This window comes from Argiope bruennichi, chromosome 1, assembly GCF_947563725.1.
Source record: "Argiope bruennichi chromosome 1, qqArgBrue1.1, whole genome shotgun sequence".
Classification (NCBI taxonomy): domain Eukaryota; kingdom Metazoa; phylum Arthropoda; class Arachnida; order Araneae; family Araneidae; genus Argiope; species Argiope bruennichi.
The window spans coordinates 120,515,094-120,537,173 of NC_079151.1; the positions used below are offsets into that span (position 1 = coordinate 120,515,094).

At 29.3% G+C, this 22,080-nt stretch overlaps 1 protein-coding gene across 1 annotated transcript in view; it reads left to right on the forward strand.

The window, feature by feature from the left end:
* Window positions 1-22,080, forward strand: part of LOC129967812 (teneurin-m-like) — a 603,259-nt gene that overhangs the window by 105,070 nt on the left and 476,109 nt on the right. The window contains exon 2 of the mRNA XM_056081934.1: window positions 18,934-19,000. The gene's annotated coding sequence lies outside the window, so the exon portion shown is untranslated. The remainder of the gene's footprint in view (window positions 1-18,933; window positions 19,001-22,080) is intronic.

Sequence of the window (22,080 nt, forward strand, 5' to 3'; positions counted from 1 at the left end):
CATATGTGCTGTTTTTAATTTAATATTTAATCACATAAAAAGATAAATCATTTCAAAATTCTTTCAAATAAAAAAATAATAGAATATTAAATAAGTTTATTTCAATGATTAGCAATTTTTAATGCAACTAAAATTCAGTGATTCAATTTTTAATTAATAAAAGATAAATTTTCAAGAAGATCTTACTTTAAAAAAAAAGAAAGATTTATTTAAATATTAAATCAAATAAGTATTCGAAACATATTGAAAAACAAACTTCAAATAAAATAAAATCGTTACTTTTTATAAGTTTATCAGAATTTTGATTATTAAAAAAAACTCGCTTGTTTTACATTCACCGGCCATTGAAATTTAATCAGGCTCTTTAATTGCTACAAGATCAAAGGCGAAACAAAAGCAAATTTTATAAACGCCAAGAATTTTCTGAAATGCATTATTTAACATCTAAAACTTCGAGAAATTCAATTTAAATTAATATAAATAAAGTAATGCTTTCAAAGGTGGAACCAGCAACGTAAAACAAACAAATATATCAGTAAATGCAAGTTTAACAAAAGTGATTAATTGGAGTTTTTTCTCTTAAAGAACGTCTTTCTTTTTTCCTATTTTGAAAAATTCTTTCTTTCCTTCTTCTGTTGCCAGATTCTGTAACTAGCCTTATCCAATTTACCAAACGAAGTGTTGTTGCCAGCAAAGATAAACAAAATTCGAGACTTGCAACCTTTTTCTTGTTAAAGATATTTTTTCCTTCCTCGAACCTGACGTTACGTCAGACGAGTTTACCATGAAATGTAATTAATAGTAAGCCAATTTTTTTTCGTAAATTACTGCTTTATTTTGGTTTCAAAAGTGAAACATATGCTTTGATCACGCAAATAAAGAAATAAAAAAGCTAATTTTAATTGTTTTGGATGTACCTTTACGGACACTTTCAACCGAAGAGTTAGACAGACAAGGATTATAAAAAAATCGTTTGCATGTTCTTGAACTCAATCAAAGACACGAAAATGCTTTCTGATTCTTCGATTTAATTAAATTTCAATTCTTTTCACTGAATAGGATTCGAACAATGTTTGTTTATTGTTCTTGAATTAAAAGAATGCGATGTAAATAAACTAACAGAGCAGTACTGATAAACATTGTTGTTTATTTATGGTCTAATGAAGGATTTTAAATAAAATCGAACAAAAATCATCGTATACGATAGATTTTTTTTTTTTTTTACAATTATTGCGATGTGTTTCTTATTTTCGTAATTCTTTGAAGATAAATCAACATTTTATCTAAAGAAAAAAATCATGATTTCGAATTGAAATTAATTTTCAAACAATTCGAATCAAATGAAATTGTTCAAACAGATTACGATGGTATGGTGAAAAGATATTGGCTTTTCAAGTTCAAGTTCTAATCCCTATACAATCGTGTATGTAAGTCTGGTGTAACCCAGATATGAAGTTGATGAGTTTATGTTTTCCTATCGGTATGGCACGGAAGTTCAGCGCACTGAATTGTCTCTTTCGCAAAATAATTCTCTTAACTATGGAGGACTATTCTAACTGAATCAAACTAAAAGTTTTGCTTTAGTAGACTATATAAGATCGAATACAACAGTTCGACTATTAAGACATTGGTTTCACACAAATTTCATAGATAATCAATGGATTTCTTTAAATAAGTCTGCTAATTGTTCATACAGTTGTTCAATTGTATCATTGCTAGTGAAGTGGTTAAATATCTCGCTAATCAGAGGGTATGATATCTAGAAACTTTTTTGCATACTCCTTAAAAATAGTTATTATCACTTCCTTCTCTCCAGATACGAATAAAGATTCCATGGATAAAGCTGATAACATCATGAATTTTCTGATTCTCAATCATGATTTTTTGTATTTCATTGTATAACGGACATCGAAAAATCTAGTCTGAACGACTTTTTGTCGAACACAAGGAACCAAAATTTTATACAGAATTACAATTTCAATAAAAAAATATTGTATGTCAAAATTCATTGAGCTAACGTTTTGTATTTTAGGACTATTGTTCTTTTATACATGCGAAAGTACTCTAGTCAACCCTTTGATTAGTTGATACAGATCCACATCTAAGATGCTAAAATTATGAAGAAGAAGATAACCAATCAGAAACCCAAACAAAATCAACCCAGAAAACCAACTAACTAACCAAATTGTATACATCTAGTTCTGTGAATTTTGCAGTTATCGTTTACAGTTGCTCTTGGACTTACGCGCATGTAAACTTACTGTTAATGGCTTTCCTTCAAAATTCGATACAAATGTACAAATTCGTATCTATGGAGTTTTGAGCTATTTCATTCGCCGACTGGCAAACATAATTTCAAAATAGGTTTCTCAACCTTTGAGATTCTAATATGTGGAATTCGAAGTCTCGGAGTTGGATATTTTGATCATTACAATGCATTTATTGCACTCTTTGTATAAGAAAAAATAACCAGCGTTAGTGTGCTGCTTGAAACTCACTCGCAAATGAAAATGTAAAAATGTATCATCTCTGTAAAAAATAGTGGATTTCCGACTAGACCTATCCAAGGCTTACGAATTCGTGGATTTTTATTTTTTGAATTCCGCGTGTGAGATAATAAGGAAGCCCTAATGTGCGCTTTAGATACCTTTTATTTATCCAATTGAAACCAAAATTTGATATAAGATTACGATTTTAGTTTAAAAAAATGCTTTTATTTGCTTTCATCTTGGACTTTCAGAAATACAGCAATTACTTGCATGCTAATGTATAAACCAATTTACATTTTATCTTTTGACGGATGCTCTTCAAAATGTCGTACGAATTTAAACTATAAAACTGTATACCAAATTTTATACATCTTTTTGTATTCGCACCATTGACAGTATCTTTTCACTTAATTGTTTGATACTGTTTGAAAGAAATGCTACAATTTCTTCTGTGGTCCACAATGATTTAATCCCCTGAGGACAAATTAATGCATTGATCACTTTTCTCCACATTTGATTTCCATGTTTACGAGTATTTTACATCTCTTTATATGTTAGAGATATATTTATGTAAAACAAATGTCTTAAAATATAAAAATATTAATTTAATATTGGGTTTGGTTTCATATATTCTTATCAACGGTAATAAAATATCAAGTAGGGTATGCTTTAAGTATTTGCAATAATGTATTTTTAAATTATGTATTTGGAACTAGTTTTAATATCTAAGTTTGAAAAATTGATTTCTTTCAGTCCAGTAATCTATTATGGACGAGCTCTTTTAAATTGTCCTTAAGTAATTCTTAATTTCTATATATCAACTAGGCCGGGATAGCCTAGTTGGTAGAGCGTCGGATTCGCTTCCCTTAGGTTGCGAGTTCGAACCCCGCCGGCCGAAGATTCCCCGCGTGCTTGGTGGCTGACGCGCGTTAAATCTGTCGTGGTCACAAAGTCCTCCATGTCGAGAGTAATACTACTGGGGGTACTGGATCAGGGGTGATCGTTCTCTGATTCAGGTCTAAAACCAAAATTTGAAATGGGCTGTCTTCGAACAGCGGGCTTGTCCATGGCAAGTGCCATAAGAAACAACAACATATATCAACTGGGTGAATAACTTCAAAATAATAAATATATTTATTATTTTGGGTGAATAAATTCAAAAATAATAAATATATTTTTCAGCCTCTAAAACTTTTCAAAATTGCTTATGATGCAGTTTTTTTTTTTAAATTCTAACTCATATACAAATTTTAAATTTCATATTTTATCACAATCATAGTATATTCTTTAGTTATTGATATTTTTCTTATTGTATATGTTAACTTTGGAACTTTAGAACAATGTTTGCCTATGTTTTAACCAATTATTCTAAAAGCACGGTGATATTATATAATATTTTAAAGATGTTTCAAATCGTTGCAGAATATCGTGTTACTTAGACAGCGCATCCATGGAACATATTCTGTATCACACCCTTGTCACTCTCCATATTCTTCGTTTTATCCAAAATCCGCAGCTTATTAGTATTCATAGGAGTACCGAACACTTCTTTTGGAAGCTACTGCAACACATCATTATTGTTGCCCGATCCCCCTCAAGTAAATATAGCACCGTTTAGCTTTCCAGGGCAATGGGAGAGAGAACACCCCTTTACTCTGCGAGAAGCCAACCAAAGCAATTTACTCGAAACCCAAGAAAAGGGGTTGAAAAGAGAATAAAAACTGAACCGTATAAACCTTGTCAAGAAAGCTACTACTCAGGAAAGTAAGAAAAAGAAGTAGAAAAAAAATCAAGGGGAGAGAGGGGCAGAGAAAAATTTCGCCAGTCAATACCTTTGATCCTTTTTCGTGACCATCTGGTCAAATTCTCTTGACTCCAGGAAGCTGTGCCTTTTGAAACTTCTCCACCTTTTCAGAGGTCCGTGGGTCACTGCGAGCTAAAAAAAGGAAAGAGAAAAATGGAAGAAAAGGGACAAAAAAGGAAGCAGAGAAATCCGTTTCCATCCGCTAGTCTAACCTAAGAAGGAATCCAGTATTGGAATTTCCGATTTTGGTAAGGGCGTCAGAATTCCTTCGATGTTATATTTTACTTGATGCCACACACATTTCTTTTTTTTTCTCCTGTTCTCATCTCGCCTGATTTTAGAAGTTGCTAGAATTCTATCAATTCCGAAAGATTTATCTGGTTCTTTCATTTCTCTTTTTTTCTGGTGGAGCTTTGTTTATACATGAGAGTACGCTGAGGGAATTGTAACAAAAATCCATTGTGCCATCGAAATCCTTAAACTTATTTCTGTTTATAAGAAAAAAATGACTTTGTTTAATGAAAATATACTAAAGAAATAAAAAGGAGTAAAAATAGTCGTAACAAATTCATTATTTATGCTTTCTGTGCAATTAGAACATTGTAAAGGAAAGCAGTAGATGCCAGTTCAAAATTCTCAATTAGATAGAATGACATAAAGCATAAATGAGAAATGTACTGTTTGAAATATGCCTGGAATCAAAGACGAGAATGTAGTATGGTATTGCTTTTACAGTTAATAAAGATATCTGTAATTACAGAGTCAATTCATAAAATAGTCGGTATGATCATCTCCCTGATACTTTCTCGTATACTCGATTAGATAAAGTGTGAGATATGTACTTATTCTATACTCATTCAAATATTAAATATGCCTGGAATCAAAGACGAGAATGTAGTATGGTATTGCTTTTACAGTTAATGAAGCCCATATTTTTGACTTCAGAGTCCGGTATAGGAGAATAGTATGCTTTATATTGCCGCATTGAAAAGAGCCAGTCGACTCTCCAAATGGTCATGGCACTGGTTTCATAAGCAGGAGATCGGGAGTTCGAAACCCGCTAGAGACAATATTATTCGCAGTTTGTGTAAATATTTAATTCCTTTATTTATGTTTTCCTTTATTTCGTGTTCCAAAAGATTCTGAACCTTTCTTTAGTTTACCAGATAAGTGTTCTGGACTTTTCTTATTGTCTCCAGAAAAGTATTCTGGAACTTTTCCTGCTAGTATAAAAGCAGATCTCTCAGATCAGAAGCAGAAGATGTTGGTGTTCTGAGTTCAGAATTGAGTTAATAAATTAGTTTAGCTCTACTTCTTGTGTGTGTCATTGAGTTCCATACTAGAGTACCTACGTGACAATATTATAGTACAGAAAAATCCATTTTGTACGCTTTTTTTAATCTCCTAATATTAAAAATTTATACTTAATTACAATTTTACTAATTAGATCAATACCAAATTTCATATATTTTTGAGCAATAACATTTAACTGCATGAGAAAATACAAACCGACAGACGGTCAATCCATTGATGGTCTTGGTTCAAAACCTGATTATAAATTACATTTTAGAAGCTAAATTTGTATATCGAATTGTATCCATTTATTTTTTTTATTTGTAACGATTACGATTCTGTTTGTACAACGCTAAACTGAATAGATTTAGCTCAAAATTCAACTAAAAAATTTGATGTTAAATCCAGATAATAAATTTTATCTGCCAACTTCAATGTATTTCTTAGGTATTTCCTCCACAATAGACAGATAAGATGTGTTTTTCGGACACTAGGAGTAATTTGGAGTTCCACGATTTTGTTGATTACAATAAAAGCTATCTTATTATATATTTCGTGTACCAGAAAGCAACAAACAGCGGAGATTGTTTTTGTCTCTTCTTTTTCTGACCTATTACTTTATGCTTGAATAATATTATATTTCTCATTCTTCAAATTTTAGTAAAAGACAAAAAAAAACCTATTAATTATCTATACGCTCTTTCCAGGAATTGCAGTAACTATCTAATCTGTTTCCAGAAATCACTATATCTATCTAATTCATATTATTGTTTTCATAAACTAAGAGGAATTTGAAGATTCATAAATTAATTCAATATTTATTTGAAAAGTAAAACATTGAAAAGGAGAAAAAGCATGAATTTATCCTCTTATAAATTCACTGCTTCTTAACATTATTCTTCGTACAATTCATAATATAGAATACTTTGAGAATGAATAAATTTATATTTTGATTCGAATAACGATAGTAATGAAATTGTTGTTTTGTTTTCATCGTGGAAATTTAAGATTAAATAACATGGGAATTCGTAAACTGTTTTGATAAAGTCACTTGAATGCAAGATTTCTGATTTTTATTCTCTCTTTTATAAAACTATGTTGTTATCAAAAGTGTAAACAGAAACCATCTCTTTCAGGGAGAATAAAATAAAGAATTTTGATCTGTGTAATAAAATATTCATAAATACGATCATTTATTAAATTTAATTTAAAATATCAGCATGAATGTATTTTAATTTCAGAAATATGATATATTTTAGTGACTCAGAATTAAGAGGATTTGTTGATATTTTAGATAACAATAATTTTAAAAAAGTATTCAGTACCAAAATGCATAATGAATTGATTCGAATGAGCACATGATCTTTTTAAAATGCGTGATAATGAATGCATTAATAAAATAATTCCAATAATTTTGAAACGGAAATGTAATTCATTAGTTTCAAAATATAAATATTTTTTAAGATTTATAAATCTGCTCCAGTATCATTTTATGCTTTAGATTTTTAAATATTTTCACAGCAATCTGATATACTAATCACGTTCATTTTCATTTCTTTTTTAATGATTTAAATTAATTAATGAATCAATTACTGAAATTCACAAATATTGTTTGCGTATTTTCTATTGTTTTGAGTTAACTTGTAATAATAATAATTTATTTTCAATGCTGATACTTAATATGATACAAAATTTTAATCCCTGATTTTGCAGAATCACATATCTCTTTGGGCATACCGTATTTTTTCACTTTCTAAATAGAGGGAAACGTAAATTATAATATAATTTAGAAATTATCAAAAGTGGATTTAGAATTTTTATGCGCCATACCAACTATAGATATTGTTATATACTGGTCGTCCATAAAATAATTTTCTCTTTTTGTTGATGTTCACAGATAAAATTAATGAACGTAATGGAACGAAATTTTATAAGTAGACTGTGAAGGGAATTGGGAAATGAATTCTAAAAAAAAATGTGTATCGAATCTAGCTGAGCTGGCATTCAGTGCACGAAGAAATTTAGCGCACTGAAAAGCGTTGTCGTCGTCCAAAGGACCTTGATGTCGGTTAATAAAAGATTTTTTTTTTGTATGTGAGTTTCATACGATATATTGTTAATTTCTTCATATGTCTTTTTTACCACTCCAGCATAATGAAATTTTGGATAATTAATTTACCTTGTGCTCATCTTAATTAATGACTTATTTTTATTCTGAACGCGCCAAAACTTCCCTTATCGATTATTTTTGTAATTTTGTAATTCTTTTTTTTTTTTTTTTTTTGCAGTATTCTTCTTTCCATATCTACCATAATTTCCACATGGAATTTGAATTAATTCCATTTATTAGTCTCAGCTTCAGATTATTCCAAATATTCTTAATTATTTTATGGCTTCTGTATACAGGGTGTCTCAAAAACCTTGACCGCGGCTTTTATTCCTTAAATATTGATCGTAGACATATATTGTAAATTACAAAGTTGCGTAAAAACATGGTGCAAAATGTTATAAAATGGATTAACATTTTCAGAAGAATACTTTAAAAAGCACAAAATTTAAATTTTTATACGGACCCCATATTAAAAAAATTCCCAAAGTGTAAAATGTTCCCCATCCTATAATAACGTATGTACAATTTCAGAATTTTATCATGAAAATTCTTAAAGATATATTAAAACAAAGTTGGAGAAGGATCAATCACAAATTACTGGAATTCGAACTGGGGGTCTAACATCCATTTACGCAGATTTGGCTAGTGAGAGTCTTAAATAATTATAATAAAAAAAACATCAGAGCCCGCCTATTAAATTTAATTATTGCCTATCTAGAATTTACTTATTGCCCTTTGCTTTTCATTTGAACAGCTAACTCTACTTCCCAGTAGACCTAGAAACGTTATTAACAAATATCAAATAAATAATCTCATTCAACTAAATTGTTTGTACCATTTTACACATGATTATGTACTTATCTCTACTAAATACGTGCGTTAGTGTGTGTTTTTACATGTGTTTGCTAACAGGTCAAATCATTTGACCAATAGCTCCCAAATTTCGCATAAATAAATTTTCAAAAAGGAATGTGTACTTTGAAGTATTTTTTTAAATCTTAGCTGTAATTTTAAATAATGAAAAAATCAAGCAAAAGTATATGATTTTCTGTGATGACTGCCAAAAGTATTATTCCATGAAAACAATTTTTACAAAATTTAAAAATTCAAGAAATTTTCTTTTTAATTATTCCAATTTAGCAGCCGCACTATTTTATTCCTGGCATTGGCAATTTTTTTAAAGTGCGCTTTCCTTAATTTTCAAAAACGCATTTCAATTCTGCAATAAAAAACCTTTTTCTGATCAAAATAAAATATTTGATCGGACGTTTTCTCTTTGCTGTTGAAAGCTGAAGAAGAGATGTCATTTATATAATCTGTCCATTTACGTGTGGAATCGTAAACAAGTCCAAGTTCAACGAAAAGAAGGAATCAATTTAAAAAATGCAGTCCGAATCGAACAGTAGAAAGACGGACATTCATAATATTTTCATTATCAATGATACCATGGGACACGATTCCATTAGGAAAGTGCTTATATACATTCAGCAGAAAATGTATAAATCTATTAAAACATTTATCACAATACGATATTGGAAAGTATTTGTTGAGGGAAACAAGAAAATCAGTCCGTCCTTAAGAGATTTAATTTTAAACATAATGAAATAAACCAGTTGAACCAGCCGGTCACCAAATGTGATTGATATTTCAACGAATAAGATTAATTTAAGTAGAAATTTAATTTTAAAAATGTTGAGCGAAATTTGAAAGCATTCAAATAATCCGTTCAAATTACTTTATCAACTTCAAACCATAGTAAAATCTCAGATGCTGAACTGACAGAACGATTGGAGAGTTAATTCAAAAATAATTCTAGATATTTGATTTCAGTTTAAAATTACCAATTTGCCTGTTAGAATGTTAAAGCTTGTTTCATAATTATTCTCTTGTAATTTCAAAATTTGATGTCAATATATACAATCAAAATTTCTTCAGTGGTCATGTAAGTTTCATTATGCAGTGATATCCTACAAAATTCACTATTTCTGTTGGAACAATAGAAGTGCAAGTAGCATTCGTTTGAAAAGTTGATTTTCGATTAGTTTTGCTCTGTTGTTTTCTTCTGATTATTGAATATAAGCTTTACTTTACGAGCACTAATATTGTATAACATAAAGCTTGCAGAAGAAATCATATTAAAAATTAAACCAATACATTAAAGAAATCTTATTAAAAATTTTAAACATAGTAAAGAAGAAAAATTTTAAAATAATACAAGCGAAAAACAATAAAGCCAAATAAGTTTTAAAAATTGAATAAAAGGAATAAAATTAAGGCTATAAAAACTACCGTTCATAAATACAATTAGAACTCATAACCTCATTTTTTCTTTATTGTCTAACATTTCTATTTAGAATAACGATTTTTAGCCAAAAGAATTTGCATTGTATAGTGAACAATACACGTAATGTTAAAGAGCGTGATATTGATATTAAAGTTTTAAGAGCTTTCCCCATTATATGGTATTCTGCACTATTCAGTCTTTTATAAAATACAAAAGATATCTATTCTCATATTAATTAAAACTTAAACGAGTAGTGCTTTTCAATTTTTGAAAGTTTCATTAAAATACTCTTTTTTTTTTAAATTTCATTATTTCCTTCGAAGAATTTATTATCTTAAAAATATTTTCTTGTTTTATAACGCTATTTCCTTCGAAGAATTTATTATCTTAAAAATATTTTCTGGTTTGTAAATTAGTCCATGTAATTTGAGAATAATAATAGAAATATTTATTAAATAGTTCAATTTTCTGATAAGAAAGAGGCTTAGCAACAAATCCCATTTTAATCGGAAAGAAATGATCACCAAAAATAAATTCTTCCAAACTGGGCTTAACACCTAACCTGCTCACCATTAAACTCTTGCGATAAGAAACGAAAAAGAACCAAAAAAGGATTTTACTATTATCGTTATTATTATTTTTATCCCTGCATCCCCCCCCCTTTCGCTGCTTACACGCACACGGTCACTGGCCCCTCGCCAAACCCAGCATGGATGCGAAAAGCTGAATTAAAAATACATTAGAAGATATTGGAAAGACAATTATATGCAAATTCATCATGTTAACGTCATAAAAATGAATAGCACAGTGCGATGAAAATCGCGCATTACTTGCAACATCCGGGTTTTAATGCCTTTTCGTCGTAGAAAACAAACGAGATAAAAGCAGAAGGGGAAAAAGGACGGTAAGAAAAGCAAGGAGAAGCCAAGCTGTGTAACTCCATAGGGAAAAGCGTACAATGAAAAGCCTAATATTAAATACCTGCCCCATAATAAAATGCAAATCTTGCTATTCTTCTGATGGGGGGGAAATAGGGAAAAAACAATGGGTCTTCATTCCGAATCGTTCATCAGAATTTTCTCTCCTTTTTTATTTTAGAAAATCTTACCGTGCATTTTATTACACATTTTTTTTCACTGGTTTTATATTAATGGAAATCCGCTGCTCTTTATTACATTTTTCTTACTGTTTACCATTTTTGGAGTACTTGAGAACATATTATATGGATGTTCAGTTAAAAATATTCATACTTAGGGCCATGTGTTTTTGAACATAATCAGAGATTAGTATATTCCCTTATCAGAGATTTAGAGCCATAAAAAGTGTGTTGCTAAAATTAATAATGCCATTAAGGGATTGTTTTGCATTTATTTTGTTTTCAAATTGTTTCTTTAAGGATAACTATTCTTTCAGAACCAAAAGTAACGCTCTGTTTCAAATATTGCCCAGGTTTAATGCTTTTACTTAAAATGTTTCAAACGAAAAATTATATTTAGAAACAATTTCAAATTTGATTGGAACATTATGCTTAAATGCATACATACTTTCAGCTACCTTCACTCTGTATTCGCTAATTTTGAAGTATTGCTTCATATGATTTAATTCATATATATTATTTTAAAAGAAAGTTTCGTTTCCATTCTGCAAAAAAAATAAATAGCATTATTTAAACACATTCTCGATTTAATGCACCGATCATATTTATAATACATTTTCAGTTTTTAAAGAATGCGATCAATTTTTGTTCTTATAATAATCATTGAGGTTTAATTTCTTCATATTACTGTTTTAATCTCACCTAACCATAATTCATTACGATTTGATCTCCAGAATTTGGGAAGAGGAGGGATATCTACTTTCTAATTTTCTATACATTAGTAAATGTATTTTTTAATCGTAGTTTTTTCACTAATTACTCTTTAATAGGTTTTATAAATTTAGTTATAAGTTTTGAAACTTTACAAACAAACTTTCCTTAAAGAAACTATGACATGGCGCTTCCCATTTGGGAAAAAAATATTTAAAAATTATTCGATTAAGTGATAAGTATCTGGAGATCAATTTTAGCACGGTAGTTTTTTTTATAAAATCATAAATAAAGTATTATCTGAAGGCTCGTTTAAAGTTATAAGCAAAATCCAATTGAATTTCAAAAGAAAAAAAATTCTTTTGTGTGTAAAATCGTGTTTTTTAAGAAAAGGCACTTTTATAGATAGCAAAATTTTATCTAAATATAAAATTTGATTTAAATCGTTAGAGCCGCTTCCAATACACACGAAATAAATTTATATATATATACAAGAATTGCTGGTTTAAAGTTATAAGATTAATTAATTATTAATTAATTATAGTTATAAGAATAAAGTAATAAGATTAATTAAGATTATTAAAGAATTTAATAAGTTTCAAAACACTATAGTATTATTGAAAATATACAAAAAACAGAATTCTATAAGGAATTAACAAATTCAACTTTCTGCAAACATAAAAGAAATCAAGATAATAAAATTATATACAAATCTATATTAATCATGATTTCGTGACAAGAAAATTAATAAGGATATATAATTTAACTCTTTATAAGATAATTTTTTCTTTGAATATTTATAGAAAACTAACAAAATGTGAATTATTAATTTTTTGACAAAAAGAATATTTTTGTATGTTTGTATAAATGTGAAAACCAACCTATTGCAAATAATCACTCTGTTATATTATGACTGTCTTTTGGCGCAGTCTTTTATTTCCAAACTACTACTTTAAGTTAATAATATTGTACTTGTCAAAAGTACTCCGCGGGGGGTACTCTAAACACAAGATTAATCATAAGTGGTGAGAACAAATATCAATAAAATGACGAAGACTAGTCATTTCAAAAGCAAACTTGAAATTTATGGAAAAGGCATTACTCTTTCGTTGTCATCATTTTGACACCAGACGTGGCACCGACACTTAATTACAAGTTGTTTCATAATGTATGGTTAAGTGTTGTACTATCGGTTTCTTTTACTTGGACTAGTGGGAATTAAAGACGATATTAAGAGGCGGTGTTTAAAGGCATTTGGTTATCTGAATTTCGGAACTGTTTCTTTATGATTTAAGAAATGGTGAATTATGAAGAAATTATATATATCTAGTAAGATTGGAACCGAGATATTATGGAATACCTTAAGATATTTGGTTATCTGAAATTTGGAACTGTTTTTTTTTATTTAAGAAAGGATTAATTATGAAGAAATTTTGTGTATCTAGTAAGTTGGGATTAAGATGTTATGGAATACTTTATTAAGCGACCTCAAATAGGGAGAAAGTGAAAGGTGAAAGTCAGTAGTGAAACTATTTAAAAATTATCATTTTATCAATTGTTTTAGAAATCTACGGACAAATAAAATAGAAAAGCTCTTAACACTAGAACTACCAAGACCGACATTTTGACGGTTTTCTAATGTCATGCTTAAAAATTTTGATATAAGTTATGATAATTTATGATGTTCTAGAACATTACGATGACTTTTAATGAAATATAAGAACTATTACATATTTCTATTTAATTTTTAATCAGTCATTTTAATTTCCATAATCAGTATAACATAAACCTCTTTATACCAGTCAAAATGAGGGCTTTAGAAATTTCAAAGTTTATGGTATTTTATGGATCATCTAAGCAATGATGAGCTTCAATCTGTATTTATATTCATTTATATATCGCTTTTAGGCATTTCCTAGAAACATTTGACTTACATTTCTCATATGAAATTATATTGATTGATCCATTCCGATTATGATTCTGTTTAGAAGTTCTAACTGGATATCATATAAATGCAATTACAAAATGTTTTTTTTCATTATTATTAATAATTAATAAATTATTATATTAAATATTGCTTTTTTTAAATTATATTCTTTTATTTACATAAACTACGCAAAAAGTTACAATGAAAGACATGATGATCAAAAATCCTGTCAATTTGAAAAGTAGCTAGGTATGTATTTTAACATCCGTAATTGTGGTGTTAACACTATGATATGAGTACTCAATAAATAATTTGAAAAATGAGGCATTCAACGAATGGGAGGAATAATTCAGCATTAATAAGCATTGCAGCAACTGACCTTCAAATACTTTATTTTTGAATTTCAGAGGCTTTAATATTCATTGTGCGAAATTTAAAAATTAATGGAATGCGTACAATCGCGAATCATACTGGCAACCGTGAAATGAAGGCTGATCAATGAATAATCGATTTGGATTGGCCAAGGTTAATCTATTCTTCTCGCAACTGATTTTATGCATTTTCTGCAGTATGACAAAGTGGTATGGAAAAAAGTTTTTTTTATGCGTCATATTCACCTGCGATAACTAACTGATTTGAATTGAAATTGCTATAACTTTCTATTATCACCTGTGTTAAGGTTATTGCTGGTTCACGCTGTACAAGTAATTAAAAGCTTTGATTGATTTTGATTTGTGTTGAAATTAGGTTTTCAAGCATTCAGTATATCAATAAATTGTAAAATTATTGCATGGAATTATTCAATGGCACATATAAACAGGAGAATACACATATTTCGAACTTCTTTGCATATTTTAAAAAAGATATTCTTCTTCTTCCTTCACACAAAATTGGGTGCCTAAAATAAGACTGCAAATGCCTTGTCGGGCATTGAAGAAAGATATTTCAAAATATAGATCTTTGGCATAAATCTAGGATTTTTACTAAATATATCTTGAAAAAATTGCATTTTGGAAGCTTTTTGCCAGCCGATTAACACTGTGATGAAAGCTTATAAGCCAGTTAACAGCTACTCTACACGGTCAATTGCTTTTGTATTGTGGTCTTGTTACCACACTGCGAACCACAATGTCCGAGTTTCTATCCTCGCTCATAATAATTCGCTACATTGGTGACCTCGGACGATGAACCTTCAATCTTCCTACAGCTGTTGTGGCGCCATCTACCCACAGCAAACCAAAGTCGTCAGATTCACTTGACGCAGCAACACAAAGTTGTCAGTCTCACTTGACGCAACAGCACCCACTCACCCACACACGCTGGCCATAACGCTTGGCGCTAATTAAATCGGTACAGGCGCATTAGAATCAACAGCTAATTAGAATCATCAACACTCAACAGCCATATCGTTCGTCTCACCTCCGACTCACTGGAGGAAGAGTGCTGTGGTGAAGAGCTTGTAAGCCAATTAACAGCTACGAAACACGAGCAATTGCTTTTGTATTGTGGTCTTGTTACTCGGCTGAGAACCACAAGATCCTATGTTCTATCCTCGCTCATAATAATTCGCTACAGCACTAAAATTTTATACGAATCTACAGTTGTAGGAAAAAACTTTTTTCCTGAATTTCATTGATTTAAATCATTGCGTTTACATGTATTCAAAAGTAAAGACTAACAGACAGTCAGCCTTTTGACGGATTTGGTTCAAAATTTATTAGGTATTTAGATTTTAAATGCTAAATTTGCATATCAAATTTTACTTACCTAGCTCTTTGCGTTTCGCAATTAACGAATTGATTTTTAATTGAAAAGACAGATCAACAGACTACCTCTAAATGAATTTCGTTCAAAATGTGTATTTTTGCAGGCATGTAAACATAAAAACTCGCAAGTGGAATGTTTTAAATCAATGAAATTCGGTATGTTAGCTTGAGATTACGACTCCATTTCCATTAGTTTCTGTTTCTCTCAATCGGAATAAAGCCTACCAAAATATATATTCATATGATAGATTCAGTAAATATGTTAGATTCAAGCAAACCATCTAACTATCGCTCACAAGTGCCTTGTAAGTTATTCGCTACCTTTCCCAAAGTCTAGAATTTTATGCGGAGAAAGAAAAATAAAACCTTTATTAAAAGTTATGCGAGGAAATTTTGAGAAGACCACACTCACGGTTTAAAAAGTATGATTTTGTTGGTGATACAATTTGCTATAAAGTAACACTTAAGTCCTTTATAAGGCAAAATGAATGAGTTTTTTTCAACTATTAAAAATAATTGAAAGCATATTTAAGCCTACAATGAAGTTGTGATAACATTTCCCCTTTTATAAGCGGTTTCGAGAGACAAGCCCAAATGCTTGTAAAATTTCGTTCCTGGACAATGTAAAATCAAAACTGGACTATGTAAACTCAAAATACAATTTACATTTTAAGAAATATAAAATAAACGAATATTTCTAAACTATTATCCTAAAAGATACAGTTGGGTTTTCTTTTTGTTATCAAACAAACGAAATATTTTGTTTAAGATTATTTGTTTTTAAAAATCATAAATCTTATTTTTATATTTTTGGAAAGAATATGTATAGTAAAGAAACATATTATGCTTAAATTTAACAAATATGGATACAGAAATCTAAGAAAATGTAGAATGTGTTCGTGCGCTACTTTTTCATAAAACAAAACATATGTCCAAAGTGTATCTATACAATCCGCATCTACCTTTTTTTCCTTGCCAAATGCTTTAGATGGAATTTTCACTCTAATAATGTATTTTGCTTAAACTCCAAATATTGAAAGTGTTTTTACAGCATAGAAAATAATAATATATTTTTCAAAAAATAAGGCTCTATTAATGATAGAGTTTTCTAAAAAGCAGAACCTTTCTCTATTTTTTTACGGCAGAGAAAGTTTGTTTCTGCTACTAAACTAATCGAAAACATACAACTCCACCATACAGCTATCCTCCGTAAAGTTTTTTTCCTTTGACAAATGTTCAGTATGGCAAGCACATGCTCCAAAACGCATAATAAATCCAGTAGTTGGACAACGAAAAATCGAAATTGGACGGTGGGAATTCTTCTCTGTTAGAAGAAAAGCAGAACTACACGTTTTAAATAATGATGTTCTTGAAGGAGAGACTGCGCAAAATTCAAATAAATAGCTACAGTAAGTCCGCTCTTTCCGTTTCTGATTCTTTCAAAAAGGCCCATTTTTCCTCATTTCTTGAGACGAACCAGCCGTTTGAGAGGAACTTCAACTCTAAACTAAAACTTGCATCGCGGAAAAAGAACGCAGACGATTTTGTTAGTATTTTTCTCACTGCAGAATAGTTCTGCAAAGAAAAATCTGATTGGCTAATGTATGAGTAGTTTGATTCATAATCTTCGGATTTGAAAGGGGAAGGAGGTATGTATTTATTTTCTGTGGCGGCGGCGTAAAATGTAAACTCTATGCATTCTCGGCCTAAAATGTTTTCTCTTCTTACTGTTCAAAGAGCAGAAAAAAAATCGGCATGGAGGATTTATGTATCTCGAAAATCCTACATATTGGTTAAAAATACAAATAAAATTGAAAGAAGGAAAAATTGCGAAATAGTTTTTGCGGTTATATTCCCATTTTGCTTTCGGTTATGAAGGTGGTTTTGAATTTCGAGAGCATTTTGTATCTCCTATTTGACATTTTTTGGAAATATTGATTTTTTAGAGAATTCCGAGGAAATATTGCCTTCAGCAAATAGAGATTCTTTTTAGTAACTTACTTCATTGTCTACCATTTCTTTGAATAACTTTATGAAGAATTTGAAGTAGTCTTTATTTTAAGGAAAGATTGTTGTACATATTTTCTATGTATTCTTTTTTTTTTACAATTGTTCTATAATTATTCTGTTTTCAGTTTTTGGATTTGATTGGCATTCATATTTGAATACAAAACACAAATACATAATAATTATAAATTATATTGTCTTTGTAAATTTGAGCTATGTCTGTGATAGTTACTAATAAATGGTTGTTTCAATTAGATGATGAATATTCAAAATTACTCCACGTGACTTTTTTTCTGAGATTTCATAACTTATCTGATCTTGATCATTTTGAATCGCATCGTTATAATTTTAATTATTGTAATTAGGTATTCCATTTACTAACAAATGGCGCTGACATAGAAACCAAATAAAAAAGTTGACGCCTATAAGAAATTATATATATCAGGTGAATAGGTCATTCATTCAGAAATGTGGTATTAATTGCATTCCTTATGGATATATGCTTGTTCGTTCTTTGTTGATCACTTTTCCAAGTATATAAATGAAATGAGCGCCTCTGAGTAAGAGATTAATTTAACTGGCATTAAGAAAAGAAGAAATTTTGCTCTGATTTCGATCGCATCATTAGATTAATTTTGTCTTCGGTACTCTGCTTCCATTTAGTTTCAGTGTATAGTGAATAAGCCAACCAGGTCTTTTTCATGTGTTATATATAATTAATTATTTCTTCATGTTACATTATATTTTGATATGTGTGGTTTAGTTATAATAGTACAGTATAGTATAGAGTATTTACCTTCATATTTAATGAGTTTTGTAGAGGAGCGTCACTTAAAAAGTTGAATGAATATACGATCCTACACACTGAAGTTGAGACGCGAGGAGTGGGACTTTGGAGAAGGGATATTAACCAAGATGCCATTTTCGTCATCTGATCATTACTCAAAATTATGAGATCAGCCTCAAATCGCCCTAATGATTTTACAAAATATGATGCTAATTTAAATAATTATACTGAAACCTTGGAACTTCTTTTATAAAAGGAATCTAGCAAAATCATTATCATTGTAAGAACTATAGTAAATGTTGCTCTTTCCAATTGTACAGATTTTCAGGCAGACCCTACTTGAGTTTAAAACATCTTCAGCGATGTTATCTCTTCTAACAGAAAATAAAAACAATATCAATTTCATCCACGATATTAAGCTAAAGATTCAATACAGTGCAAATCGTTTTTCTCGCCTCATGTCAAAACTGAAAAAGATGAAAAATATTATTTAATGCAAAGCAGAATTTATTCATATGTTATTCACATACTGAAATTTAAAATTTTATTTAATCCTTAATAAAAATAGATCAAAAATAAATACAAAAATTAAGAAAGTTTTACATTTGTCATAAATAAAATATTCTTTACAAACATACAATAATTTTTCTCTCTTATAGGATATACGAGGATTTAAGAAGAAACTTTAAAGTCTTTGATTAAAGAAATAGAGAAATGAATAACCAGGTAATTTTTTTATTTATACTTATTTATGATTTAATATTCTTGTTTTCCAGGATGTTTATAATAATAAAGAAAAAATTGTTAACTCCACGTTGTAGTCACCGTCTAGCTTTAAAAGTGAACAAGTTGATTGTTCTCTCAAATATATTTAATTAATAAGCGTATGTCAAAAAAAAACATTTTTTTTAGAAATTTAATATACATATTTACTCAAATCATAACTTTAGCATTATAAAAATGAGAAACATGTTATTGAGTCAGTAAAGCACATAAAGTAATTTATAGTAAGAAAGTAAATTATGTACCAATTTAAAACCGATTATATCTATGTAATATGAGATTTTGATAGGGATTTCTTTGGAATACTTAGCAAAGAGAATCTTAGGTATATTTAAAAGAATGTTTTAAGCATTATGGATTTTTATCCCTTCGCTCTGAGTGTGGAAAGGCAAAATCCTCAGTTTTCTACAAGTGTTAAAAATAATTTAATGAAAAATGGGAATTAGATCAGGAAATAAGAAAACCTTTTAGAATGAAGTTGATATGAGCTAAATTAAGATAAAAAAATAATTAAGATTTAAACTTTATTTATATATATTACTTAATTATATTGTTTTGTGTGCATAGTTTTTGAAAAAGTCTTTTTTTAAAATAAATCTGACTTTGTTTTCATAATATGTCCGCCATATTTCTTCAAAAAATACCATCTTTTTATCCAGAATAAAGCAGAATGCCTGTTTGATCAAACCTTTACAGTTAAGATAAAGTGTATCCTACGGTTATTGACACCATTAATTTAATTACATTTTTAGTTTGCAACAAACATTTTCTTTTTAACTACAAAAAAAATAATAACTGAAATAAAAATCCTCCTATTGGCTTTCTTTAATGATAAAGGGCACACACACGCGCACGTACTCGCACAATATTCTACAAAATACAAAAAATTGAATAAAAATCTTTAAAGATAATAATTCATGCTAATTGAAGAAGCAAAATCTTTAATTGCGGGTTCACTGCAAGAGAGCTCATTTCATCTATTCAGATGAGGGGGAATACAAAATTTAAATTTCAAATTATTTAAACAAAGATAAGAAAATTACAAATGTAATGGCCTAGTCAAAATAGTTTATTTCCAAGTTTCCAAGCCTTTTTTTTTTCGACGTTGATATATACAAGCGAATATACAAATACGAAATTCGAATGACCACCATACAGTGCGCCTTGACCGACATGTGTTTGAGAACATTTTTTTTTTTTTTTTTTTGAGTTGGAACATTTGTAGAATTTCGTTTAACGAATGTAATTCGTTTCCGATTTTTCCTTGCAATGAGAAACAGTCAATTCAAACAGAAACACTCAGAAACAATTTTTTCCATAGAAATCCATTTAAAATACAACAGTGTGCTTTATTCCAAAAGAAATATTCAAATACATAAGCAATTTATTATTTTTATTCAAGATGAGAGAATGGCATCATGATGACTCATTATCATTTGTTCTGCAAAACATCGCTAGTTGAAAGAGTCATTTTTTTTCCAAATATTATGTTGAGCATTACGTGAATCATTCATTATTGGAGATGCTAGCTTAGCGACGTTTGATTGTACTTTGTATCAGATTTAAATAGTTTAACTATGGATTGTACCAATATAAAAAAAAATTATGTATATACTGTACTGTTTTAATGAATTCACCTTCCAGATATATGCTTGAGAACATTTAGTATGAATTGTACGGATACTTTGTATCCCTACAATTGTTCCAATCTGTAGTTAAGCCATTTAGCATGTCATCCATCAGCGACCAAACTGCAGACAATGTAGCCAATTCGTTAACATTCTATTGCACGTACCACCAGTGTCTAATAAATTTGTATACATTATCCAGTTACGACTGCCCTTATTGGTTGTTGACTTCTGCCAATAGCCAGGCTCGTTATTGCTTCCGCACCATTAAACTTTATACGGTCAGACAAGACCACTGAGAATTCAATTCGGTTTCCTGGGGCCTTTATTCGAAAACTGCTTTAAAGGCTATACACTAGATCTTTTCTCCCACCCTTTTATGTGTTATTTTTTCCACATAAGTTAAAATGTAGAAAAACACTTAGCAACGGAACCCTTTTAAGTAGATTTTCTACTACACATTCTTTTTCTTTTTTTTTACCCCTCCATTTTGCGTTTACACCCGTGTAATAAATTTAGATTTTTATTTTGTTCGGAACGGTTACTACATTTTAAGTTGACAGAGAAAGAAAACGGGGGTGTGCATAATAAGTTGGGGAAAATGTCCATGGCTATTACTTTTATGGGGGGTGGGGGATGTATGGAAATAAGTATAGAAGAGAAATGAGTTAGATGAGATGCGATATAAACACGTGGAAGAAATACGTTTGGTTTCTACTACAGTAGAATTCTTTTGCAGTAGCAAAGAGTCTATTTAATAAAGCATTTTTTTTAAGTTTTTTGTTTGTCTTTAAGTAATAAAGAAAGAATGTAAGACCATTTATTTAATTATTCTTTCCTCCAAATTGCATCATTTAAATAATATTTTTCTTCTCTGTACAGTATATACCGCATTTTAAAGTACTCCAAACTTATCTCATTATTTCAATTTTCTGTCTGAGTGCATTTATTTTAATCAATACTTTTAATCGTTACCTTAATCCTTTTAAATTCCTGCCGGTTTATCACTTTCACAGATCACATTTCGGTATTTCTACGAAAGGATGAAATAAAACCAATTAAAAATATTTTTAATTCGAATTTTTATAGAATAAAGCTGGTACCTGGCGCATTGCTGATGCAGAAGAAATAATTTTAGAAATATCGTTTGAAATTTGAAATAACTATCTTGTTTCATTAGGAATGACGGAAAGAATGATAATGAATGCGATAATGTCGATAATGAATGCATTCATTGAAATTGAATTATATATAAAGCAGAAGTACAAATAATATTTATTCTATTTTTTGAGTTTATTATTCAATTATAGGGTAGAATATATATATATATATATATATATATATATATATATATATATATATATATATATATATATATATATATATATATATATA